The sequence below is a fragment of the Lissotriton vulgaris genome, chromosome 2_1, assembly GCF_964263255.1.
Source record: "Lissotriton vulgaris chromosome 2_1, aLisVul1.2, whole genome shotgun sequence".
Classification (NCBI taxonomy): Eukaryota; Metazoa; Chordata; class Amphibia; order Caudata; family Salamandridae; genus Lissotriton; species Lissotriton vulgaris.
The window spans coordinates 1,593,249,476-1,593,277,248 of NC_141687.1; the positions used below are offsets into that span (position 1 = coordinate 1,593,249,476).

The window sequence follows — 27,773 nt, forward strand, 5'->3', positions numbered from 1 at the left end:
AGGCTTAACTTGGAGGCAATGTGTAAAGTATTTGTGCACCACTTTAAACAGTAAAACATTGAAAACACCACACAAAAAGATTTCACACAAGATTTGAAAAATGACATTATTTATTGAATGAAGCAAGACCAAATCAACAAAAGTCCAGTTAGTAGAACTCGAGAAATTCATTTTCAAAGAACAAAATGAATATATCGCCAAAACGCACAAAGCGTTAGCAAGGGACATGTGGTCGCACTGGACCAGGACAAAGTCACAGGCCAGCCAGCTGAGCAAAATAACCTGAGTCCGGGTTGCGTTGATGTTGAATATCTTGTTGATCTGAAGCAATGTGTCTATGTCAAAGCGATGCATTGGTGTTGATCCTCACAGTGGCTGTGATGTTCTGGTCCTGATCCATGCAGTAGCAGGGATGCCTCAGCTCTGAGGAGTGCATGGGCTTTGATGCAGAGATCTCATTGTCTTTATGGCTGTCCTTGATGAGGATGCAAACACCGTGAGGCCAGCATCATGCAGTGCTGGTTCTAAAGGTGATACATGAGGGGTATTCACGCAGCAGAGGTTATGTGCTGGTTCTGGTCAAGTAGCAGGGGTGCCAATGTGCCAGTTCAAGAGAAGATGCATGTGTTTAATTGAAATAAGCACCTTAAGTCATGGACTGGGATGGCACATCTTGGCAGGGCATACTCAAATATGGCAGATTCAAGGTGCAGCAGCCGACAATCTGAAATTATTTTATGTCCCTGAGACTTCAGATCAGGAGGCACGCCAGCAAGCCCTTGGAGTTACTCTGAGTTCAAGTGATGCAGTCCAGTCCTTTTCACCTAGGCAACAGAGCAGCAGGCAGCAGGGCAACATAGCAAGGCAGGAGCCCAGCAAAGCAGCAGTTCAGCAGAGTGGCAGTCCTTCAGCAGCACAACGTTCCTTCTTCCTAGAAGTACTCCATAGGACTAGAAGTGCACTGAAATGGTGGTGTCAGAGGTCCAGTACGTACACCCAGTTTTGCCTCTTAAGTGGGTGTGGGAGACTTGAAAGACAGGTCTTTGAAGTGCACAGAGGTCTTCCCGTCCAGCCCAGGCTCAAGACTGATGACAGGGGGGTAACTAACTGTAAGGATAAGGGCGCCCTGGTACAAATGTGAAGTTCACCCAGACAGGGAAATACATACTGGAAATATTCTATGGCAACTTGAATTCAATAGAAAAGTCAAACCGTGTCAAATAATAGTAGTGACACTAAAAAGTTATAAAAATACAAAACAGTTTTTTTATTATATACAATTTTGTTGAAAATGTTACATGATAGATATGAATTTACAGAAACAGTAGTTTATGCGTGAACCAAGATTAGTGAAAACGTTTTGCTGTTCATCGAGTAGTTTATCCAATCCATGTGGAAATTTAGGTTGAAAGAGAGTGGATGTACAATTTGAACACGTTTAGCAATTGTATGTACATGCTGATATTACACCTCATGGCAAAACCGATGTAGTTCGAGTTGTCCTCTAGATAGATGCATTATTTGTATATTTATATTGCATTTTGTGTGTTATAATATGGTTTATTGAGTCTAGAAACTATGAGTTAAATTAATGATGATGTAAAATAGATTGTGGGTCACAGTCCTCTTAGATCTAGAATGCACATGATGGTTTGTTAAGGGTCTCTAAGATGTGGGAGGGGTTTGTATTATTGAAATGATAAGTTGAAGAAGTAAGTATTTGTAAAATGTAATGCATATTTGTATCTCAACTAGGTGTATTTTTAAATTGTTGAATGAGAGACAGGTATTATACATGTCCTGAGGAAGGTAGTACTTCAATTATTCATTACCACCGAAACGTGTTGATGCCTGGATTTTACATTGGTTTTTATCCAGGAACTACCTCATGTCTAATATTACCAATGGGTGAATAGACTGATGGTGATTATATACTTGATTCCCGTTGGGAGAAACCTGTGTTTGATTAATTTAAACACTTCACACATTTTCATTTGTCTCTCATTCTGTTTTTAAAGCTTTCTTAATGTATGTGAAGGATTACCTTGTCATTATCCTATATTGTTTTAATAAAAGTTGATTGTACTATATCTTAGAGCTCTTTATCTTTGTATAATATATAGTTGTTACGTGGGTTCAGAGGTGTGGCTCTATTTATGTAGAGGCACGTAGATGTGGGAGACCATAGTGTACATTAGGGAGACGAGTATGGTTGAGTGTATACTTGGTGACAAGTTGTTTTTGGTGTACGTCCAAGAGAACTCTTTTTTTTATATTTACCAGTGGTACCCTGTCTCTTGGCCAGTGGGGTCACTCCCTGTTTTTGTTGCCATAATCACTGCATACATCCATCACACATACATACCACAATCTAATGTTGGTGTAAATTGTCAATATACATGATAATATAATTCAATAATTTCTATGGTAATTAATCAAAGACAGGAACACTTGGAGCCGCTGCAGCTAATTGTTGCTTCCCAACAATGGCAGACACCGCAGTGTGTCCGATTCCCTCCGTGGTCTCTCTGGCCAAAAACAAGGGTAGACCAGTGTCTGTCCCTGAGAGCTGCACTAACAAAGGGGTGGTTTGCAATGCCCAGGGCAGTTCAAGTGAGGATGGAGACTCCCTCCATCCTGAGGCTACCAAGGATCTCCTAAACAGCGAGTCTCCCAGAGCAAATGAAGAGCAAATGAAGAGGTGTGTTGTGGCCATCTACATTGTGTTGGCGGTAGTCTTGAAAAGAAGAGAAGGGTGGGCATGGCTTCCTTCACCAGGCCCGACCACCATACAATGCAATCCTTGATCCTCAACTCTTCTTGGAGTCGGTCCTCCTTCACTGCAAAAGTTTCTCTCTCCTACCGAGGAGGTGTAAGGTACCTCACATGTTGCTCGCTCAGGGAACTCCATATGTAGGGAGGGGGTATCAAAGAAACTCGAACAGTAAGTGCTCACACTGCGTTTAATATGTCCCCAAGCAGAGCACTCCCAATACACTCGGGGAGAGTACAACAGGCAGCTTCTCTCTGTGAGGGGAACGTTCTCCACATTCACTTTCTTTTAGAATAAAAGGGTTAAGAACAGTCTAATTCTACGCCTGCCCCAGGCAAGAGCAGCAAAGCCACACATCAGGGGCAGCGCTTCTCACTCAGCTTTCCAAGCTCTCTTTCCATGCAGGTCCCTTTTAGATGTAGCAAGGATCTTTCTTGCAATCTTTGATTTCCCGAGACTTCCAAAGGGAAGTATGCATGTACTCATAAGCCCTTGGAGATCTTCTCAACTAGGATATCTCAGCAGTGCCAAAAGAGTCAGTTCTTTTCCTATGCCCACAGCTAGAAGTAGCAACTGCAGGCCAACCCACCCACACATGCCAGGGAGGACAGAGCTCCTCACACATCTTTGCAACTCTTCTTCTTTGCGGGGTCCTCTTGTTTGTTGAAGAAATTTGAAGTTCTGGGGTTTATGGTCCCATACCTATACCCCATTTTCTCATTGTTCTCTTTGTTTCAGAGTATCTGTGCTCCGTACAACCCAGTTCTGTCCTCCCTGGTCCAGCTTGACCATACAGGTGGAGACTGCATTGTGCATAGCAGACACAGCCTATGCAGGTGCTACTGAAAACTCTCCCCACAACTCTAATTCCAGAAAAGGTCTGTTCAGCCTGGCTTTGAGTCACCCAGACAAGGCAGGACACACCTAAACCCCTCTAGAAGGGTAACTACACAAACAGGCAGAGGCACATAGAATTGTAAAGCAAGAAAATGCCCACCTTCTTAAAGTGCATTTCCAAACACACCATATAAAAAAAAACCTTTACCAAAAGGTGTCTTATTAATTCTGAGGTCAGATGGCCTAATTCCATTTCTATATTGTGTCTCAATGTCAAGTTACAATTGTAAAATGTCACAAGGCAGCTGCCATGTCAAAAACAATGGGACAGAGAACCTTTTGGTAGTGAAAAAATGTATTTCACTATCAGGACATGTTTCATATAATAGTACATGTACTACCTTTCAGATACACTGCACCCTGCCCCATAGGAGTACCTTGGGTCTACCTGAGGGGTGCCTTGCATTTAAAAAAAGGGAAGATAAGGGCATGGCAAATGGGTGCACTTGCCTGGTCAATATGGCAGTTTACATATGCGAGTGCAGACATTGCAGTCGCAGGTCTGAGATACATTTGCAGGGCCACTCATGTGAATAGCACAACCCGTGCTGCCAGCCCACTAGTAGCATTTGATCTACGCGTCCTGTCACACAACATCCACTTTACTAGGGACTTACCAGTAAATCAAATATGCCAATCATCGAAAACTAATCATAATCACAATTAACACAGAGGGCATGCACTATATCCAACAAAAACAGGTTAAGAAATATCGTAGGTAAAAAGCAAAGCATTACGGGATAAACTTCCAAAAAGGGCCAGGTCTAACAGAGACATCAGACTCTACCTGTTCATAATTGTAAATTGCACTTAAAAGATGCAATAAGGTAATCCCATTGTTATACTTTGGGAGAGATAAGCTTTGTGGTAGTGAAAAATAAATTCAATAGTTTTTGCTGCCAGGACCTAAAAAACTAAAAAGTACATGTCACACCTGTTAAATACATTGTGCCCTTCCCTCTGGGTTCTCCAAGGCCTACTGTTGTAATCTAGGTATGTTGCTAAGTTATCTTTAGTGGCACATTCCGCCCACCCCTCCGGACTTCCACCTGTTGGTATGTTCCCCTGGAGGCAGCTTTGGAATGTTGGAATTCACCTGACAGTTCGGAGAGTTGGGTGACAGAATAAAGGTTGTTCTTACCTTTTCCTGGTGTCAAGTTTCTTCTTTACAACACTGGCGACGATATTTGGCGTAGGGGGCCAACCTATCACCTCCCCTTTGCTGTGCTCTCTCCATTGCTGCAAGCTCCTTGTACATTTAAGGTGCCGTTGGAAGAATAATTGTGGAAGGTCCTTTTGCGGTGAAAGACTTGTATCTCTTATGTCAGTGCCTTGGGGCGGATAGTGAGGAGTCAGCAGAAAGTGGTGGTGGCGTGTGGTTCAGCACTTTCTGGAGGTCTCTAACCAAGGCTTTGTGGGCACTGCGTGAATTCAACCGGTGCATCCTGTAACCACGAAGCCCTGTCCCTGGGGTCCGAGCAGCAATTCAACTCCTAGTACCCTGCTCCTTCCTGTACCGGGATCGTCTACGTTTTGGAGGTGAAGGAGGCAGCGACGGGAGCAAGGACCCACTACTTCTCCGGTATTGGTGCCGTCTCTAGTACAGTGTTCCCTCAGTTCCAGGGCCGTGTTCCCATGTGCCGTGGTCCGACCGTTCACCTAGGATTCAACTGGGTTGATCCGTTAAGGGATCTGCTTCCACCGTTGCCGCGCGGCTCTTCCGCCCATTAGCGCTGAAGTCTGCTCTCCTCAGAGCGTCCCGCCAGTCCTGTCTTGCAGCGTGTAGTACTACCCTGGGGGGGGGGGCAGCCCGGTGGTCATTCCGTCAACCTAGAGGCGCCTTCCTTGCCTCACAGCAACCTCGTCAGTTCCCTATTCTGCCTACGGAGAGAGTCTGTGGAGAGTTCCTGTCAGCTTCTGGCAGGTGCCACATTGTAGAGGAATTCCTGGCAGGAAGCCCTGCAATTGACGTGGAGGCGCAAGTCCGGCGCTCCAGCTCCTTCAGGGCCGACGTACATTTACCATCAGCCATTCCCTGCTCGGACAGTAAATCCTGTGCTGAAGTTTACTCGAGTGCCAACTGAGGATCGAGAGAGGTTATCTGGGACCTCGACGCCATTTCTGAGGAAGAAGGAAGCACCGGGGCCTGCTAGTTCAATTAAGACGGCTGAAACCTGCTCGTCTTCATGCTCCGGTCACGAATACATTTATTGCCTGGGTTCTTCGACGTTCTGCAGGAGGTGCCCAACCGGTATCAGTGGTGTGTGAAGTACCCCTTGGTGTTGGGAGGATCCCACAAGTAAGACTGCCTTCGTGAGTCTGACTGAGTAAAAGTATTTTGCCCAAAGTACTTCCTATGCTTCATTGGAATTGATTTGAACCCTCAAGTAAGATGGTCCCACCTTGTTAATTTTCCACTCCACCTTTCTCAACAACATTTTGGAGGAGACATTGGTGGCCCACACCTTGTGTGAGTACTTTTTCTGCTTGGGTCACAGTGTCCTCGGCGACACTCCATATTCCCAAGGGACATAATTTAAATTTCAGGACCTGTGGGGAAGTATATCTATTTCCCTTCATGGTTTACTCCGTACTGTGTTTAATTTTGAATTTACAGGTGGGACAATAATTCTTGATCTGCAGTGCTTGCATGTAGCATTCTTGGTTTGCATGGGCAGTATACCATATCCTTGCATGGTTAACTCTGTACTATGTGTAATTTTCTGATTTGCATGGGGGGGCAATGAGCCTTGATCTACATTGATTACAGATAGCATTCTTTGTTTGCATTCCTTCCTTTGAAAGTTGTAGTATCAGGGGATTTGGCAATTGTTCTCGTTGTGTTCCTCTTCAAACTTCTATAAGGTGTCAGGGAGCAGTAAGGGCAAGTTTGGTTTCAGGTTTGTACAAGGTTGTTTTCCACTGCAACAGTCCTACTGATTCAGGGTTGGGGTGGTGATGATCCTTGGTGCTTTACTATTCCAATTACGTAGTACTGTGCTTTTATATATACGATCTGGCCTTACAGCCGCGTCACCCAGTACAGTGGAATAAAGCTGCATTGAGTGTACTTTGCTATCTACTAAAATTGACAGTTACGTGTGTCATCGGACACCAGTTCAAGTACGGGTAGGCTCATCTACAGTAGCAATTGTAGCTGTAGTAAAGCCATAGTTATTGTACATCTTCTCTACCCTCCGTCTTGTGTAGTGGTGCCATTTCCGTATTCCCTTTCCCATGGCGGCATCATCCATGAACCCACCCCGCTCTTTCTTAAACGACATTGGCGATCCAGATATACACTGGAAGGACTGGATCAATTTATTTGATTCATATCTCATAGCCATAGGGGGAGAGAAATTTTCGGCTGTACGGAAGCCACATGTCTTGCTCCATAATTTAGGAGTATAAGGAAGGAACATTTTTGACACCCTTCCTGACCCTGCATTGGAAGAAGATGAGTTAGACTTAGATGTGTTTAAAATAACCATGCTAAAACTAGAAACACATTTCGGGACAAGGTAAATGGTGTTCTTGAGAGACACAAGTTTTTTTCGCGAGTCCAGGCAAAGAATGAGTCTATCACCAATTATAAAGCAGCACTCCGTGGTGTCACCCAGCTGTGCAAATTTGGGGAGTTGAACGACTCCCTCATTAGGGATCAACTGGTGAGGTGTACGCACAACCCTAGAATAAAGGAAAAGTTACTTGCAAAGAATCCCTCTCTAAGGGAAGCCGTCTCTGTGGCCCAATCCATCGAGTACACGGCAAGGTGTATTCTGGAAATGGACCAACCTAAAGAACCCAGTAGTAGTGTGAACAAAATCAAAGGATTGGTTCTGGAGGATAGTAGAGAGGGAGAAGTGTACAAGGTCAGGTCCAAGGAAATTAAAGGTGAAAAACCCATAAGCATCACAAAGGGTTTGAAATGTTTAAGATGTGGGAGCTGTAATCATCTAGCCAATAGTGTACATTGTACTGCACATAATTCGACCTGCATGAAGTGCAACAGAAGGGGCCATTTTGCTAGAGTTTGCAAGGAAGGGGAGATGGACCAAGTGAAGGTGGTACACAGTGAAGACTTACAGAATCAAAACTATGTGTTCTAGAAATTCGCAAGATGAGCTCCTGTTTTGCTCGCATAATTCTCTGCATGGGGGTGTGTGTGTTATTATTTCCTCCATATGATGAGGTGTGGTACTTATCCCAGTTACACACTTTGCTTTCATTGTCCCTCTATACCCTGAAGTTCCTTTTGTGCTGGCCCACGCCTTCCCGGAGCTGGTGTATTGCTGGTGAAGTGTTTTCATCCGTGTATTTCCACCGGGGGTTCACATGAACTATTTCCAGTCTTTCTTTCCAATTTTCCCCTCCCATTTTTAATCCCTCCTTCCCTCTTCCTTCTTTTTCTCTTCTGTTTCGAAGGGAGATGTGTTGTAATCTAAGTATGTTGCTAAGTTATCTTTAGTGGCACATTCCGCCCACCCCTCCGGACTTCCATCTGTTGGTATGTTCCCCTGGAGGCAGCTTTGGAATGTTGGAATTCACCTGACAGTTCGTAGAGTTGGGTGACAGAATAAAGGTTGTTCTTACCTTTTCCTGATGTCAAGTTTCTTCTTTACAACACCTACCTAAGGGTTCACTTATATGTTTCCTCAAAGGAGGTTTAGGATTGGCAAGAAGTATATATTGCAACGTCAAAATGGCAATTTAAATTGCACACACCAGCTTTGCAATTGCAACCCTGAACAATGGTTAAAGGGCTACTTAAGTGAGTGACCCAAGCAGTTCTTCAGGTCCACTAGTAGGACGTAATTTACAGGACTTGGCCACATGTATCATTCCATACTATGGACTTATAAGGAAATTAAATATGACAATGGGTATGGGTATGAGCCAATATTACTATGTTTAGGGGAGGGAGCACGGGATAAAGTGCTCAGAGTCCTTAAGACAACAAAAACGAGTTCAGAAAAAGTGGAGGAGAAAGACAAAAAAGTTTGTGGGTGACCCTGAAGAGAGAGCCATTTTCCAACAGAAACGCAAACCAGCATGCAACTGCATTTTGTTCCTTGTTGGCCCTTTGCAGACGCCAGTAACCTGACATGAATTGCTACCATTGTTTATATTAATGCAGCAGGGAGTTTTTGTGAGACGAACGGGCCAGACAATGCCGTACATTAGAAAAAGGACAAGGCAAGGTAGCCTGCGTACTATATTCTGTCTTTGCAGTTATGAAAATGTTGCCCTGGAGATGGTTCATAACCTGCGTTGCTATGTAGAATAAGATAGGCCTCCAGCGCTCTAATAACTGAGGGGTCGCTTTGTGAAGATTGCAATCATAGTGCAGAAATGCTGCTGAGGACAGAGATATTTTTGCCAATGTTCTGTCCTTAAAGCAACATTAAAGAAAAGAGAGTTCAAAAATCAATCAAAACGCTCTACCTGAAAAGAGATGTCCTTAATTCATCACAAACTCCGACTTTGTCTTGTTTCTATAGAAGTGCTTCTATTGTGTATGTTAACATTTGAAATAATGTGTTTTGTGAACTGCAGCATCCAGCAGAGAGAATGACTCAATTTTACCCTTGACTATGGAACTGTGCTATATGTCTGCCTATTGATGGCACAACAATCTAACTATCTAAGGGCCTGATTATGAGTTTGGCCGTCCCTAGGAATACAGAATCTGTGGTGGCAGTCCAACCACCGGCATACTGCGGGACCACCCGCAGTATTATGACCACCAGGGATCCAGGATCCCGCGGCATTTGAGCAGAGGTCAGGGGCGGAGCATATTTCAAGTTGCCTCCCCTCCACTCTTTTCAAGGCGGTGGGCCTGCCGTCTCAGGGCCCAGTGGGTACATGCGAGGGGGAACATGTAGTGGCCCCCCCTGGGTTTGTACCCCTAGTTCCTGCATGACACACCATGCATGAAGGTGCATTTGGCATCTTGAGAGCCGCACTCTGCAGGTTAGGCTCTTCTCTGAGCCTAACCGACCACCACTGTCTGACCGCTGCACAATCACCCACCATACCAGGATTGAAGTCCTAATCTGGTAGGCAGACACACCACGGTTTGACAGTCCTACAGAGGACAGCACATTGCACTGTCTGCTATAGAACCACCAAACTCATAAACTGCCCCAAAGGCTTCATGTCAAACAACATCTACAAACAGCAATTTATTTATTGTGCATGGACTATCTTACATGGATTCATAATGGTTTCTACTGTGTTTCTTGACAGATTTAAAACTTTGATAGTGTTTCTCTCTCTTTCCTCCAGAGCTTCCTTTTTCAACTGATTGATGGCCACATAATGTGACTACATTCACAAACTTGATTTTCTCATTATCTTCTTTTTCTCAATTAATACGAAGTCCATGGTCCTGATAGCACAAATGTTACATACAACTGTATATGAAAAAATATCCATGTTACATGCCATAACGTCCACTACTGCTTGCATGCGGATATCATCCGTATTGTAACTATGAAAACAATAAAACATATTTGCAAAAACAAAAAATGGTAGTGTTTCTCTTTCTGAAGAAAATTATTATTTTACTCCCCTTCAGACATGACCTACAGAGGCTAACATTAACACCATGCGTGCTAGCGGAATTCCGCTCGCACGCTGGGTTTTGCGGAAACGCACTTTACGTGACGAGCTGGGCTCGTCATCAGCGTGCGAGGAGGCTACGCCATGACGATCCCAGCGTCGAAGGGGTTAATAAGGAAATAATACTTCTTAAAGGTTAATGCTAATGTATATGTAGGTTTTGAGTACATTTCTACAGTAATTGTCTCAATGACTATCTAAGTTCAAGTGGAACACGTGTAGAGCCTGATCTCCCTATCTCTAGTTACTCAGGCAGCTAATGTGATATAATATCTGGATTACTTACCATTAATCCTCCTCACTCTGATTACCTTGTCCTCATTCCACTACTCATGCTATTCATTTTTGAGATGCATATGTTTCTGGAAAGCCATCCAAGCGGCTCTGAGTTCGTCCAATTGTCAGAATGTTTTCTCTCATGACTCTTTCAAACTCTCAGTGCGGCATCTGAATCCAGAACTCCCCAGCCCTTGTGGCTGGCATCAATTGTTATCACCAATGCTATGTTGGACAAAAAGAACTCCCTTTTAAACAAAAGTAATACGAAATGAATGAAGGAGTTTATGCCCAAGAACATGTCTCCCTGAATAATCACAGGCCCTAGCACTGTGAAGAGTGTGTTCGATGAGTTCACACAACAAAGAACAGAAGGACAGGAAGTCTTGTTCCTCATTAGTAGCTAAAGAGGGCAGGATTATTTTATTTGGTTGGTTATTTTCTGAGAGGTGCTAGTTAGGGGTGACTGGAATGAGGATTCTCCTCACAGTTATACTCCTCTTGGAGGATGGTCATAGCCTTGATTTTAATGAAGCATTACCGACAATCGTTTGCATTAACTTCCGTACAGCTTGTCCCCTTCTGAAACGGCACGGAAAAAATCAAAATCAGTGAAATGGAAAGCAACTGGCTGGAAATGTTATTGGTTAAGAAATGATGACTGAAGCATCACTTTTTCATTGTATCCGTACCATCGGATACAGTCATAGCCTTGCCCCGCTGGAGGTTTCCAAGCTCCAAAAAAGAAACTAAGCCAGAGGGAACAATCTTCACTGGGCAAAGACACCAAAAGTATCCAACCTTTTAGAAAACCTTCTGGTTCATAAAGAGTTGAATTTATCCTGCTGTGAGCTTTTCCTCCTAAAACTAACCCACTCAGTGGCACAGCTTGCATTGCCTATTTGATTTTGTAAAGACTTCCTCGGATACAGCCACGGAAGTATTTTGACTTCCTGAAATGAGTCCTATCGTAAAACCTTCAACTGGTTAAAATCTTTATGTTATATTTTCCCAGGGATCAATCGTGTTTAGCCTCAAATCATGCCAAGATTCCAGTCTACAACACCATTGGCTATCATTGCCGTTTCACTCCCATATCCATCGTTGGATTTTTGTTGTTTTCATGTCATTTTGTGAATTAAAGTTTTGCCACTGCATAAATATTTTACACATTGCCCTATAGTAACCTTTACCATAGCTACCAGGAGGTTAAGCTCAAATTAATGTAATGACTTTGAGGGTTCACCTGACAAGAGGTGTGATAATTCCCTGAGATGCGCAGTCACCCACCCCAATTAATAATCACTTTTCTTACAAGCCTCATTCAGGGAATCCAGCTATTTCCTAACATGAATATTGGAATGCAAAGCAGAGCTTTTAATTCTTTGCCAAAGGCCTGTAGATTAACTTGAATGAAATGTTGATTAAATGCTTGCCAAATTTACTTTCTCATCTCCAGTGAAAAGACTCTTCTAGCCCCATCAGTTGATTCCAGTGGTCCAAACCATGCACCAAATATGCAATTTATCATAGGTGTTGTACTACTTTGTTAACAACTCATCCGGATTGAAATCAATGCACTTGTTTTCCTCATAAAAATGGGTTGGGACCTTTTCAAAGGTACTTTCTTTATGCTGGGTCAAAGGTCCTTTTAGGTCCTTAATTTGAACACATAATTCAACCTGCAAAACATTGGCATGTTAGAGGACGTTTTTACTTTTTGCAATGGACTCTATTTAAATATTTCTTTATTTTGAGGAACTATGGGGCATATTATCGAGGGGGGGCGATAGGCAATTTTTGCCGCTTTAGCGGCCGTTTATGGCCGCTAAGCACCGAAAATTCTATCGCCCTATTAGCAAGCTGTCGCTAACAGCAGTTAGCAACAGCTTGTAGGCAATAGCGAGTGGTTTGGGGCCCGCTTTGCATGTCAGGGATATTTATCGCTAATGACATGCAAAGTTGGCATACCCAACCTATTAACAAGGCAGGCGTAGCGATGGAAATATTTGCGCTAAGGGCGAATATCTCCAAATACTAACACCTGCCCAGACCAGTTCTTAGCCATGTTATCCAATGGGAGGTGTATAACTTGGCTAAGAGCATTTTGTCGCTAATGCGTGAATATCGCTGTATTCTCAGCGATATTCACGCATTTCGCCGCTATCACCAGGTATTTTATCACTTTTGAGATAAACTTTGCTAATAACACGTTATCTCAGCGATAAAATTCGGTGATGCTTGGCGATAGAAAAATTGTCACTCAGCCTATTTAGCGATAATTTTCGCTTGTTGTTGGTAATAGGCCCCTATATTTTCTCAATGTTAAGATGGTTGTCTCCTGCCAAATTGATTTTAGCGTTTCCACCAAAAGGCCCCTAGCAACATTTACTTGACTCAGACTTGTCAAAGGCATTCCACGTTGTAATAACCACATGCTGGTGTAACTTTGGACTTCAACTACCCTCAAATTCATTAAGTTGTGGCTTTCACAAAAAGAACAGGGCATGAGATTTACTGTCAGCATAACTGTTCAAATAACCTTAAACAAACTTGCACGCTCATGAGTCTTTTTACATGCTTTATGATATTAAAGCCCTTTGATTTGAAATAGTTACAATCTCTTAACACTCAGAATACACCTACAAGTGCTCTTGGTAAGTATGATAGAGCTTTGAACATTCAAAGGTAAATCCAGATGAACCAAGCTTGATAGATGAGTTTATAAAGTGTTGATGCCCCTTCTAGTGTTAGGATCACTTGAGGTAGCAAAGAGGGACTGTGGCTCATGATCACTCTGAGACATTTTACTTCTTTGACTGTAGATATTAGAGTTGAGCTCCTCAGGCTAAATGGCTGATGGTTGGTGATGTTTTGTTCTCTTGAGGCTAGAATATTTGCGTTGGAAAAGTTACACATCGATGTCTCAGAAGCAGTGGTGAAGTTCTAACATATCTATACCCTTCAGGATTTTCCGTTTTAGGTGGATATATGTCATCCAGCACAGCCGGTTATGGTAAAGGACTTGATAATATTTGGAAGCAGAGGGAATTAGAAGGAGAAAGGAGCAATGATCCAGACTTCAGATATGAGAGGTTCAATGGGGACAGTAAGGTTATACTGTTTTTGTCATAAATGTAAGAGATGCCAGTCTGAATCTCAGTAGTGGGATAAGGGATTCTCGTGTATCCAAGTTGGCACATAGGTTGAGCAGTAGTGGTGCAACTCCTCTATTTCGGTGCAAGCAAGCTCTAATTAAAGCCCTGAACAAGGGCCGACCTGTTTGCTCAGCGATAGATGCACCAGTCCTTTGCAAGGTAGAGACCATATCAGGAGCACAAAAGAGAGAGTATACAGTCAAAATACAGTTGACTGATTTGCTCTACTCTTCAATTAACTGCATAGGTTTGCAATTTGTGGTCTTCTACATATGTTAAGGAAAGGGTATATTGTAAACTTTCTGCAGCTTGCTGATTGTAGTGCTGGTCCTTGTACTGGTAGTGATGAATGTTGAAACATTCTCTGGATTACTGCTTGTGTATTGAAACTAGGATGTTTCTGCTTCAGGATTGTTGCTTTGCTGCTTGAGAGGCATTTTTTGTTTAACTCATGTACACTGGTGGTGCCATTTCAAATGCATACCAAAGATCCAGATACATTTCCAGTCTCCCTTGGTACACAATGAGCTGCATTGTATAAAAATGTGCTTGCTTCTCTTTAAGATAAGAATACATACAATGTGGGCGAAGATGATCACATATATTTGTGGTATAGGAACCTAATGTATATGAGCTTTAGTGGTGATGGTGCATTACCTTGCAATGATGTCAGTATTATTTTTTTTATGCTTATTTCGACACAGTTTTTGTATTTAAGTTGAGTCTGGAACTACATTTACAAATGATTAAATTGTGGCTTCTCAAAATGTCATCAAAAATACTTAAGTATTACAGATTGCTCTGAAACACTTTTAGTTTTTTGTTCCACCTGTGTTCTTGATCTCAGTTCCCATTAGATGAGATTTTTACTGACACTATCAAGCACCTAGCAAGCCCTAGGTATAGCTTATCTAAGAGAAGGTGGAGTTTAGTAGAAAGAACAGGGAGTACTGGTGGATTGGAAATTATGTTTTTGCTTATTCTAAATATATTTTGAGCCTGTTTTGTTGTCCAGCTGGAGAAGTCCGGGCTCCATTTCAGAAATTAAGTCCCAAAGTAGAAATCTTAATCAAGCGAAGGCACGAAAAGTATCTGAATGATGGTGTAAATGTGACTATTACCGCTCACATATGTTCCTGATAAAATCAACAGCTTCCTCTGAACCTGCCTCAACCCCTATTGTAATTCAGTGAGACCTTGCTAGATACAGCTTTCTGGCTTGCCTCACTGAGGGATTCTGACTTTCATTTTTCAGTCTAAGTCCGAAGGTAAAATCTTTGACCAGGCTGTCATGCTAAGTGAGTCTAACCCATGTGATCCATCCCTGTCAGCCTCAAAGTGTGCCTAGTTATTGACCTACCACATCCATAGGCTATCATTAAGGAAGAGCGGATTTTGCTGCTTTTTTGCCTTAAAACCTAAACACTCATAACTCTGGTTGAGCGTTATTGGATTATTGTCATTTTGGTGCAAGTTGTTCATTAAAATGTACTCTATGTTTCTAGCTTGGTTTGGTATTTAATTATTTAGTGCTTTGACTTACTTTATTACTGTTTTGGTACTGCATAAAAAATTTACACCTTGCACTAAGTATTGCCTGCCTACTCTGTTGCATAGTTAATAGGGGACCTAATATGACCAGGGGATATGTTTACACCGTGGTGCATCCTCAAAGCGGTCCTAGACACAATGTATTCAACATAATTAAATGTAATACTCATTATAAGTCTGAGATATTTCTTGGGAATTAATCCTCAAAAATAATAAGAAAAAAGCAACATAACAACCAAATGCGTTTTATGTCTTATGGATGATACCCAAAACACAAAAATACAGACGTATATAGCAATTTATATTCACAGTTTATTTCATATACATATATACATATTCATTAAACAGAGGTTGGGAGAATTTTTGCCAGGTGCAGTAGAAAGTGCAAAAGTATGTGCTCAAGTGAAAGAGAGAGAATAAATGAAAAAATAACCCAATGATTAGAAAAGCTAAGGTATTATTCTCTTAGCGTAGAGCCTGCCCCACGTATATCAATCATACGATTTGTTCATAGTCTTTCAAGGAGAGGGTGGGAAAAGGGGTACAGGCATAGAAAATGGGGGGAGATGGTCGACGTTTCGACCCTTGCGCTGTAGAGGGAGGATCAACTCCTCAGCTAACGGGTGCCGGCACCTGTGAGAGGAGGCAAACTGTCATTTGTACAGAACCACGCTCAGAATTTAAGAACTGGGTGTGTTTGCTAATTAATATATCTGTTGGGTTGCTTTAATCAAGAATCACCAACTGTTATTTGGGTTAAATCTCCTGCTTGTGACCTCTTCATTCATGGATGAGTGATAGACCAGTTGTTTAACTTTGGAACATTGGAGCACACTATTCATTGGTGGCCAACCTCATTGCTGGGGCATTTTCTTACTGAAATCTAGGTCCTCCCCCCCCTTACCCCTCACCCTCTGTCCGTCCTGAAGAAGGCACGTTAGCTGAGGTTTTGATCCTCCCTCTACAGCACAAGGGTCGAAACGTCGACGATCTCCCCCCATATTATATATTTTGTCTCTGGCTTAATTGAGCTTAGGCGTGTTCACTGCCCAATAGATTTAAGCATAATTTTGTTATTAAAATACCACAACATCTTTGTTAGGAAAAATAAACTTTTTGCTAGTTAGAGTTTTGTCTGCAAGACTCTATTCACCCTTCACAGTTTTCCTTTAAATGTTATGGAGATTCTAGGATCTGTAGTGTAGTTCCTATATCCCTGATAGGCTCTGTGCAGTGGAATAATATACACCATAGTTTTAGACATAGGCCTGAGGTCAGTATGTCTCTATCGAGTACATTAAACTTAATTACTTCTGTGTGCCAGCTAACTCAGATGTCACTAGAAACTTCTTCAATGAAAATGAAGGGATTCGTTTCTGACAACCGCATAAACATGACAACTTTGTTTCCCTTAGAGTTAGAAAAATCTCACAATTGTGAAAACAATAGATAACCGTTTCACTCAGTCAATCATGCATGCTTCGTTTCTACAGAGTTGCACAGAAATAGATAGGCGGGCGTTTCAATAAAAAGAGTTTATTGAAAAATCTTTTTTCTCATGCAAGTGATATGAACTGCTACAATCGTGAGACAGAAAGCGAATTACAATATGTGCAGCGTTTGTAGTAAGATAAAATAATACTGTAACAGCATGGTTTGTAGCTATGACATATATTCATAAAAATACATACATAAATAACACAGGCTAAAATACTCATCTCGTGCTTCTAAAATAAACCTAACCCCAGTGTACCTAACCTAAGTGTAGTATGAGGGAAGAAGTAGGTGCTGTTTAGTTATAGTCTAGTTTACATATAGTTGCCAAGAGACCCTTTAGGTTCTAGTCTGCTCCATACCTTAGAATGAGAGAGGTTGGAATTTCTTTCCGGGGTCTCGATCTCTAACACCCTGCAAGGAGAGTCAGAAACACTGGTGCTGGATTCTAAGTGAGGAGGATGGCAGCGTCTGGTCAGTGCGTCAGTTGGGGACTTGATTTCCTTCTGAATTTGCCTGGGTGAGCTGCGTTGTGCAAGTAGGCAGTTGAACCATGGACCGAACCGTGGTATGTCACAACAAGTGAAGGCATATGTATACCTTGAAGGTGTTTAGGAATGCCAGTATTGATGTAAAAGTCGGGCATAAGAACATTATGAATGGACCCTTATGGAATAGATGTTCATGCATGATAAATGAATTCTTGGAGAAATCAATATCCAAGCAAGGGAAAGTCCTAAAAGCTTAATAGTCTGGTTTTCCAAGAACTTGTTGTGACGTAAAGGAACGGATGTAGGTGGCCATGCCTGTAATTGGTTAGCATGAGCAATGCCTAAATAAGGGCTGCATTTCTATGCCTAAATAAGGGGAATGTGAATTGTATTTATATAAGGGATAAATCAGGAAATTAATACGGTACCTAAATCGACACACAACAGATCTGGGGAAACAATGCTTGCCCATCCCTGATTACTCTAGCAATATGTCTTTCCATCTAGAAAAAAAAAACTTCAAGTAAGTTCAAAATATTTGTGCTCAGGATACATTTTGAATAGCTAAACACACTAACTCCTTCACCCTGCCTTTCACTTGCCCGAGCAGGTGTACATGCCAGCCTAGCCATGAAATGGCAAAACCTTCCCTGGAAACATGTTCTATGCTGCTGAAATGTTCTAACACACATCTCACATCTTGAATCCACACATTTAGAGCATAGAATCAATTGAAAAATGGGGCACTTCAAGTTTGAGAAAATTCTATTTGCCCTGGAATACCTGAAGGTAAGTAGTACTGGTACTAGTGGTGGACACAGGGTATTGCCAACCTATTTCAAGTTATGAAGAACGCCTCGTTGAGGGATAGATCCTGTTTGGAATTACAGCAAAACATCAGTGCAGACAATGTCATGGTTAAGATTCAAACTCCAAAACACATAACTTCACCAATTAGCGATGCTCATGGCATCACAAATGACAGATGACAGAAATTACCTTAGCAATTGCAGCACATGTGACATCAGGTACAAAAATAACATCATCAATGTTTTTTACATAAAGCAATATATAAACGTTTTGACTAGGTGACATGCTGGTCATCACCTTCTCATGGTGTATTTCTGTTGACCTTGTGGCTTAGCTGTTAACACTGGTTTCCGTAGCCATGGAAAATGTATTTATGCATGAATTTCATTGCTTGCTCTGTGGAGCTTCTGCCAAACGATTGAAAGATAAAAAGAATGTGGGGTTTGAGTCACTTGATGAATAATGAAATATATAGATAATCAGAAATAATAATCCCAACTGATGGTCACAGATTGAATTAACTTTAAGTGTAACACACCACAAACCCTCAATATACACAGAAATTGCTTGAGGTGAGAACCAAAGTTGCTATGTTATGGCTACTATTGGAGATGAAGACAGAAGGCAAAATTGGTAAGGGTAAATTTGCAAAGAGAAAACACAATAAATGCTCAGAAAAAGCTTCATGGCGCTGCATTGACCTGTGACCTAAAACAGTCTCAATTTTTCCTGATTATCTTACAATTGCTTACTTGTCAACAGCCTCTTCTTGAAAATAGGTCTGAATGTTTAATTTCATTGAAATGAAGTGCATAGAAATGACGAATGCTTCAGCTAAAAAAGTAGTGACTTAAAAAACAGAACTCTGAAAAAATTAGATGAAACTTAGGGCATCATTAGGATGGCAGGTGTACTTTGTCCGCCCGCCATCCCGACGTAAAAAGGGACAGCCCGCCATAAGTGCGGTGATCCTGTGGGGGTTACTAGGATGCTCCTGCCACACTGGGGGGGCGCATCCTGCATTGCAGCGTGCGGTGCTAAAAGCACCCCCCTCCGCAATGCCAAAATTGCAAGTTGTACATTTGCATGCACAACGTGGCAGGCACAGCACGGTGCCAGCTTTGTTGTGCATTCAAATGCAGGTGGTTACCATAGGTACCCCCATGTGCACCCCCCACCCCCCAGAAACCCGCGGGTGCCCGCTACAGGCGCCCAATGTAAAAGACTGCATGCCTTTCCATGGTAGCAATGGCAAATCCCTGCATGTATCCTGATATGGATGTCGGTGGTATTTCCATCCGCGGGGGTCCCCCCGCCAAAGAAATATGGCAGGGGGAAATGGCATGCGGGCAGGAGTGGATGTTGGGCCGATCGCCAGCACCATGCGGGCAGTGGCGATACACCCGACATACCAAAGGGGCCCCTAAGCTTTTTAAAAAATGACATTATGTGGGTTGTATTTTTATTAATGAACCAATGCAGATCAGTTAAAGTATAAGTCAGTGGAGAAAATATTAATAACTTTGGTGTGTTGTTCCCAATTTGTACTAATACGTCTAGTGTGGTAGGTTTGGCCATTGATGAGGCTTAATCAGTTGTAGTTAAAGTGTTCCTAGACAAAGAGTTTTTTAAGTCTAATTACTTCGGATTAAAGAGGGCATTTAAACCAAATAGGTTTAAATTCATGTAAGCAATTGTGTTACTGGTTGAGTAAGGTGAAACCCTACTCATGCAACAGCTGCAATTCCTGTCCCAAGGAACCCCAAAATGAACCTGTGCATAGACATCTGCTGGCTAGGCACAAACACAGTCAGGCTTAACTTAGAAGCAATGTTTCAAGTATTTATGCAGCACTTCACACAGTAATCACATGAAAACACAACACACGAAAAACTCACACAAATTTAGAAAAATAGAGACAAAAATGAAACAAATTCAATCAGTAAAACCAGAGATTTGCAATTTTAAAGATTTTAGAGAAAATAGTGCCTAAAGGCAGAACGCGCCAATGGCAGGTACCTAGGCATGCCAGACAGGGACGAAGTCACAAGCTCAGGCCAACCATGATGGATACAAAGCGCCTGATTACGATGATGCTGGCACTGCCACTGACAGCCCGTCCGTGGCAGTCCCACAGCCATCGTAACAATGCTTTCCGCCTGCCCCATTAGGATAGCGGGCGAAAGGGTGGCAGTTAGAGAGACTGATCGCCATGGATTTGATGGGCTCAAGGAGCCTGCCACACCGTCACAGGGTATGATGTCCCTTCTGCCCGCCTTTACATGGCGGTTTACCTGCATGAAAAGGCTGGTGGAAGGGGTCATTGGGTGCCGGTAGCAGGCTCCCTTCCCCTAGCCCTAAGCTGTGGGGTTTGGGGGGCACCTATGTTGCCCCATTACATATCCCTGCGCCATGTGGCAGACACCGCATCGTGCCTGCCACACAGTGCAGGGATATGTAAAGTGTCACCATTTTGCATTGTAGTATGTGTTGCATCCAGCAGCACCCACCACAATGCAAAACATAGGCATTGTGACCGTCATGGTGATAGTCACATCCTAATGCCTCTCTCCGGACCGCCAACAGCCTGTCTGGTGGTCCCGTTTACGATAGGGTGTTTTTGCCCGCCATTATAATCACCCCCTGACAGACACCACCACCATTGTAGGGATTGGTTGTCCCTCCGAGGGTCCGATTGGTTCCTTGAGCCCTTCGAATCCATGGCAGTCTGTCTCTCGGACTGCCACCCATCCACCCCCTATCCCAATGTGGCTGGCAGAAAATATTGTTGAGATGGCAGTGGGACTGTCACCGATGGGCGGTCAGTAGATGTCCCATCATCATCTAAATCAGGCCCAAAGTACCTTAAATCCTGGTTGTGGAGTATTGCAAGATCCCTAGTTGAGATTGTATCACACAGCAGCAGTTCTGAGAAAGCTGCATGGCTGCAAAAAAAGTCCTGTGTTTATGTTGAGGATGCCGTTAATGGCGGCTTGTGATGCAAAGTCCAGCATTGAGGATGGGTCTGGCAGCGGCAGTTTAAAAGAAGCTACAGGACTGCTTTGCAAATTCCTGCACATTTTCGAGGATACCGTTGATGAATGACTTGTGTTGCAAAGGCCGCATCAAGGATATTTTGCACAACTGTGATTTTGAAGAAGCTGCATGCTGCAAAGTGAGGTCCTGCATACGGAATGTGTGACTCAGTGGAGTATCAGATACGGACGCAATTAGGTGCGTTTAGCTGCATCTGTTCTGCTCAGAGAACCATAGCTGGACTTACAGAGCTCCTTCAGGATCCAGGACTGGTGGTCACCAGTTGTGGATAGGACTCACAGCAGAAAGAGTCCAGGTGCTGAGTTAAAGGTGGTTGAAACCCTTTTTTCCTGGGTCTCCGGTCATGAAGTCAGCCTGTCAGCCCTTGGTGTTACTCTGGTGATCCTGAGTGCAATATGCAGGTCTAGTCCTTCCCAATGGGGCAGCAAGGCAAAAGAGTTGCAGTCCTTGCGGAGCAACACAGCAGTCTTTCTGAGTCGTTCACAGACCCATATTTGTACTGAAGTGTCGGCTCTGAGAGTACACTATTTATAGCAGGTGCCCCCTTTGTAGTAGGAGAAGGATCTGGAGGATTCCACTCCTGAGGTGTTTGGAATTTCAAGTCAGAGATGGCCTCTTTTTCTCACTGTCTGGGAAAACACAGATAAAAACAAATGCCAGCTACTCCTAGTCATGTCATCCAATATACAGGCTGCAGGTACCAAATTGTTGGGACAAACAAATTCCAACTGTCCTAAAATTTAAAGGGAAGGGTCGTCCTCTCGCCCCGAATAGTTGCACTGCTGACTGGTGCCTTCTTGGCAACCATATGTTACCCCATTTTAAGCCATGAGCTCCTTTATTTTTCATCATATTTACTCCATCATTATCGACCTCTTATTTGATTCAGACTTTACATTTAAATCCACACTGCGAATAATAGGCTCTTTTTCATATTTCTTAGGTTCGCGCTGTGCCCCTCCTCACCTCTTGCAAGAACATGACAAATGCCGAATTCGTCCAAGGCAGTGTATTTATTAAAATAGCCCAATGCATTTCAGGCGACGAACGCCCTTCAGCAGGGGTCACTATGAAAACAACAATACAAACAATGAACATTTGCAACTTAAGTAACATACTTCTTATTCGGACTTACATTTCAGGTTAGTATTCATTTTTTCATTTTATAAAAACATCATGTTACTATGCAACCCTCTCATGTTCCCCCTTAATCAGTCCCTTCGTAGCCAGTACCAATAAACACCTCTGAACCCAAAAATAACCAATCACTCTAATCTCCTTGCCCTTGGTCACTCTTATACTACTGAACAATCTCTTTGCCTTCCTGCTCCCAAGCTTCATCCCAAATGCTATATCAGCAGTTGTACTTTAAAACTGCACACACAGTGTGGTAAATGAAGATGCAGGGTAGCCAGTATCACACGTGATAACAGGATGCTTTATTCTTTAAGATTAGAGTCTCAGGTTACAGGTAAAAAGATGGTAGGAAAGAAGCAGGAACCAACCCCTTGTAGCAGCATCATTGCTGCTCAGCCCAAATACTCCAACTGAACATTCACTCAAACAGGCACACATCAGCATGCACTTATCTCATAATCACACTTGCTGAGCAGCAGGGGACATTAAACTAAGGAGAGAAAGCATGGCATAGAAATTAAGATAACACACACCTCTCTTATTTAAGGAAACAATAGAACCCATGCAGATAAAGTGGTAATACTCAACATTATAAAATGAAGATGAATGATGGAAGGAAAAATTCACACACACAATACATAAAATAAACAGAACAGAGAAGGAAATATTAATAATGCAAGGTCAGAAATAACAAACACATAGACAAAAAGGCCTAACCAGAAATATCAAGGACAGGGGAACAAATCACACTGAAGTACCACCCACACTCTCCCCCCTCAGAAGGCAGTAAAATATTAAGGTGCATAGACTCTACAACATTATGCATGGGGGCCTTACAATTGCCACATAAACCAACCGGTGCACAGAGAGAATATTGAGTTTCAAATGTCGACATACACAAATATCGAGTTCTATTGTGTTACAGAAATATCGATAGAAAGAATATTGTGATCAAGAATATTGACTTGCAGGTAAGAAATATTGTTTTTGGAAATATCGAATATGTTACTAATGATTGCAAAAATTAAGTTTTAGTATGCATTTTAAAAGCTTGTGATCTATTTTGAATATAGGATTTTTTTAAATATATGTGTTACATTTTTAGTAGTTAATAATGTTATCTTAATTAAATGTTGCATTTTAGTGGGTTGCGGGTTTATAGGGGAATAGGATGGGAAGTGATTTAATTATAATACATTAATGATTATTTTGTATTTATGAGTATTTATTTAATTTGGATTTTATAGTGTTAATTAAGAGAATTGATATATTATGAATTATTTATTAATTGGTTATTCATTATTTTAAAATATTTAATTAATTTTCAATTATGTTAACTGTCATTTTTTTAGGAGCAGGTTGTGGGTTTGTAGGGGAATAGGGTGGAAAGTAATTTAATTATAATAAATTAATTATAAATTTTAATGTATTAGTATTCATTCGATTTAGATTTCATAGTGTTAATTGTAGGAAATAATTTATAATTAATTATGAAGTAATTGGCAAGTATGTTAATTGTGTTTTTCTTTTAGGAGTGGGTTGTTCATTTATAGTGCAATAGGGTGGGAAGTAATTTCATTATAATAAGCGTATTAATATTTCTTATTCATTAAAATGTATTTAATTTATATTCTATAGTATTAATTGTGGGTGTTATTTTATTACTAAATATATATTAATTGGTTGTTAATTATTATTGATTAATTAATTTGTAATTAATTATGTTATTTGTGTCATTACTGTAGGAGTGGGTGGTGTGGTTTATAGGAGAATAGGGTGGGAAGAAACGTATTTATAATTAATAATTGTTGATTTAAAACTGATAATTAAAATTAAAATATGGTAATTGTGTAATAAATTTTTTATGTAAGTAGTGGGGTTTATAGTGGTAAATGGTGGGAAGTTAATTTGTTTAAATTAATTAATAAGTTGTTGTTAATTGATATTAATTTATTAATGCAAAATTAGTTATGGAAATTGTGTAATGATTTTTAGGTGTGAATTATGGTGTTTATTGGGGTAGAGGTTGGAAAGTACTTTTTGTTTAATGAATAAATCATTAGTTGATCAATAATAATAATTTATCAATTGATACATATTTTTGGTAAGTGCTTATTGTTATTTTGTGTGTGTGTTTTGGTTTTATAGGGATAACTTTTTGGGGAGTAAATACATTTTGATTTGTTTTACATTTATTAAAATTACTAATATTTGTTTAATTGATTTTGTTAACTATGGAGGTACTTTTTTAAAAAAACAATGTGTGTTGTGAATTGTGTGCTGTTATAGGGTAGAAAATACAAAATATTACATTTATGTAAAAATTTATGTTTTCGTTTATAAACATTTTCTATAAAAAAATGTTTTTTTGTTTTAAATGTTTTTTTGTTTTTTTAAGCAATCTTTCTAGGTATTTGTAAGATCTTTTGAACCTTCTAATCTGTTTCTATATTTTGTAATATTTACAACTTTTACATGTTTAATTTTTTTGTTTTTTTAAATCTTTTGTGTTGTTATTGTTGGTAATTTGTTTGCTAATGTTTATCCCTCCGCTATCCAACACTTTCCCTACTGTTGCACTCACGGGAGTGGAAATAGTAATTTTTCCCTCTCCCCTATCCAACATTTTCTCTACTCTATTAGGTTTTACCCCTCTGCTAACCAATACTTTTCCTACTGTTGCACTCAATGGAGTTAAAAATGCAATTTTAAAGACTATTCAATATTTTAATGTTTTAATTTGTAATATAATAATTTTTATTAGGTTTTATGTTATCAGTTTATGTAAATAAATATATATATATATATATATGTACATTTTTATATATTTATGAATTTTGTAAATGAATTATAGATAGTTAATTAAATGTTTCAAAGGATATATATATATATTTATATTTATTACATTTTATATATGTATTTTAAAATATTTTTTGCATTACAGTTTTATTATTTAATATATTTAACATACATTTGTATTCAAATTAAAAATATGTATATTTTTACATCATTTTTTTTTGGTTTCAATATTTTTGTATCTATAATATTAAATATAGGATGTTGATATTCTTGACATCAATATTTTTGCATCGATATTTGTGTATGGAGATTTTTGGGTCATCGATTTTCTATCAGTGAACCCAACCACCCACACAGGAAGATACAATAAATTGCAAAAACAGATGCCCCCTGCGGGTGCATCACCTAAGCCCCAAAGAAAGGTTTTGAGTGCACAGAAAATGCCCCTTCACTAGCAATAGTAAGTAGTAGAAGTGTAGAAGTGTGGCTCAATGATTGGAGCGGCAGACCCTGATGTGGAGGTCTAGCCCGGGACCAGGGTTCAATTCCCCGCCTCGGCGGGTCTTGGGCTCAAAATTCCACAGACCTGATAATTCTCGCCTCGGTGCCTATTCCAATCATGGAGTCCCACTCTGCAACTCTGGGCAATAGCTTGCTTAATCTCCACAACGGCCCCCACAACGCTAAGGATGCCTGGCCTCCACCTTGGGGGTGCCCAGGAGTGGATGCCTCACAGGAAAAGCCAGGATGGGTTCCACAGCGGTATTCGTACAAGCGCCTTGAGACCCTTGCGGGTGAGTAGTGCGCTATACAAGTATCAACTTTTCTTACATTTTTTACTAATGAAACTAACAAGCCCATCAACATGCAATGCCTGGGTGCAATTAAATGGTTTGGTACAATGCACAAGCTCTCATCACCAGAATAAGTAGTACTAGCAAATAACATTTGGGTGCAAGTAAAACTATGTATGATTTGGGTGCAAATAACAAGTAGGGTTTAGGTTGCAGGGTCCCTTCCCCATCACCAAAACTATAAGAATTGTTTTGGATGCCCGACATGGCCTTGCACAAGTAACAGAAAGTAACATTTACATAAGGTGCAGCACTCATACTGTATACTGCCTAGCACACAAACAGCACATGGGGGTTTACTCCTTAGCATACAGAGTTGACAAGCATGGCAAAGACAGAAAAATTCAGTAAGTTAAAAATAGAATGTATAAACAATCACATTATAAGAGACATACTGATTAAATACAGCACACAGTAAATGCAAACTTGAGTGTGTTATAAATATATAGGTAGAAAATCATGAATAGCACTAATGAGGTGGTACAGAACTATATCCAACAAACGCATTTAAAGTTCCTGATGAACAATGTCTCACCCGTAATTGTTGTGAAGTGTAAGGTACTTGGAGGCACTTAACAGAATATTATCAAGCAGAAGTATAGGTAAATAGTAATTCCAAACAATCAAGGCACAATATGAGAATGAATGTCCCCACCTTCAACCATCTCCTGATTTGTCATGGTGAACAACAGATTGACAATGTATGTGCTTAATTGTAAGCGATTGATTGAGGAAAAGGTGTGAATGAGGAAAAACTGTTTGTTAAAACGTAATTGAGTAAATTATAGACCGTCAGAAGGGCTCTCCGTCTGCTGCTTTGTTTGATAGTAGGCGTGTGCTGGATAAACTTGATGAAAAGAAAGCTGAGCACCCCTGACTGCAGGCTCTCAGACGTAAAGTGAGACCAGTGGGGCCTACAGGGCATTAATCTCCTTTTGGTTATATTATAAGGTTCAGTTAGTCTCTTATAAAGGTTCACTTATGCTTCAGTTTTAATCTCCTCCTTTGTTCAAGCTGTATCCTTTTCTCCACGCAAGGTCCTTTTTTCGCTCATCGGTACTGTGGTAAATAAAGATGCAGGATACTTTATTCTTTATGAATTATTTTTTAAAGGATCTCATTTTACAGGTAAAAGATGGTAGGAGGGAGGTAGAAAAGCCCCACCCGGAGCAGCAACCTTCCTGCTCAGCCCACGCATTCCAACTGAACATTCATTCAACCAGGCACACATCAGCATTCTGTTACCTCACACTGGCTGTGTAGCAGGGGACATAAAACGGAGGCGATAACGCATGGCATGGAATTGAAGATACAATAACCAGGCTGCAATGGCAGGCCTGGGTATGTTTAATACGCTACCTAAATGGGTGGCACAATTAGTGCTGCAGGCCCACTAGTATAATTTAATTTACAGGCTCTGGGTACATGTAGTTCCCCTTTACTAGGGCCCTACTAGTAAATTAAACAGGCCATTTCAGTGTAAGCCAATGTTATTGTGTTTGGAGGAGAGAGCACAAGTACCTAAGCACTGGCTAGCCGTTGTAAAGTACGTAGAATACTAAGGCCAGCAAAAACATAATGGTTAAAGGAAAAAGTTTGGGGAAAAGCATTCCAAGAAAGTCAGGTCCAACAATTCTTATAAATCGTTCTTTTCAACAGTTATTAACGGTAAAATATGATGAGTAAAGTAAACATCATAATATTGACTTTATGTAAATGTAATGAAAAATAGTATTATCTTGCAGAACATTTTTCTTACAAATTATTGTTTCAAGTTTTCTCATTTAATAGTTTTTTTAGAAGTACATAACTTCTGTGTTTTTCAGCTCATTTTTGGCTCTATAAGGTTGCA

At 40.9% G+C, this 27,773-nt stretch overlaps 1 protein-coding gene across 3 annotated transcripts in view; it reads left to right on the plus strand.

Annotated features, from left to right (window-relative positions):
• KYNU (kynureninase) overlaps positions 1 to 27,773 on the plus strand; it is a 940,604-nt gene that overhangs the window by 365,484 nt on the left and 547,347 nt on the right. The window lies entirely within an intron of this gene.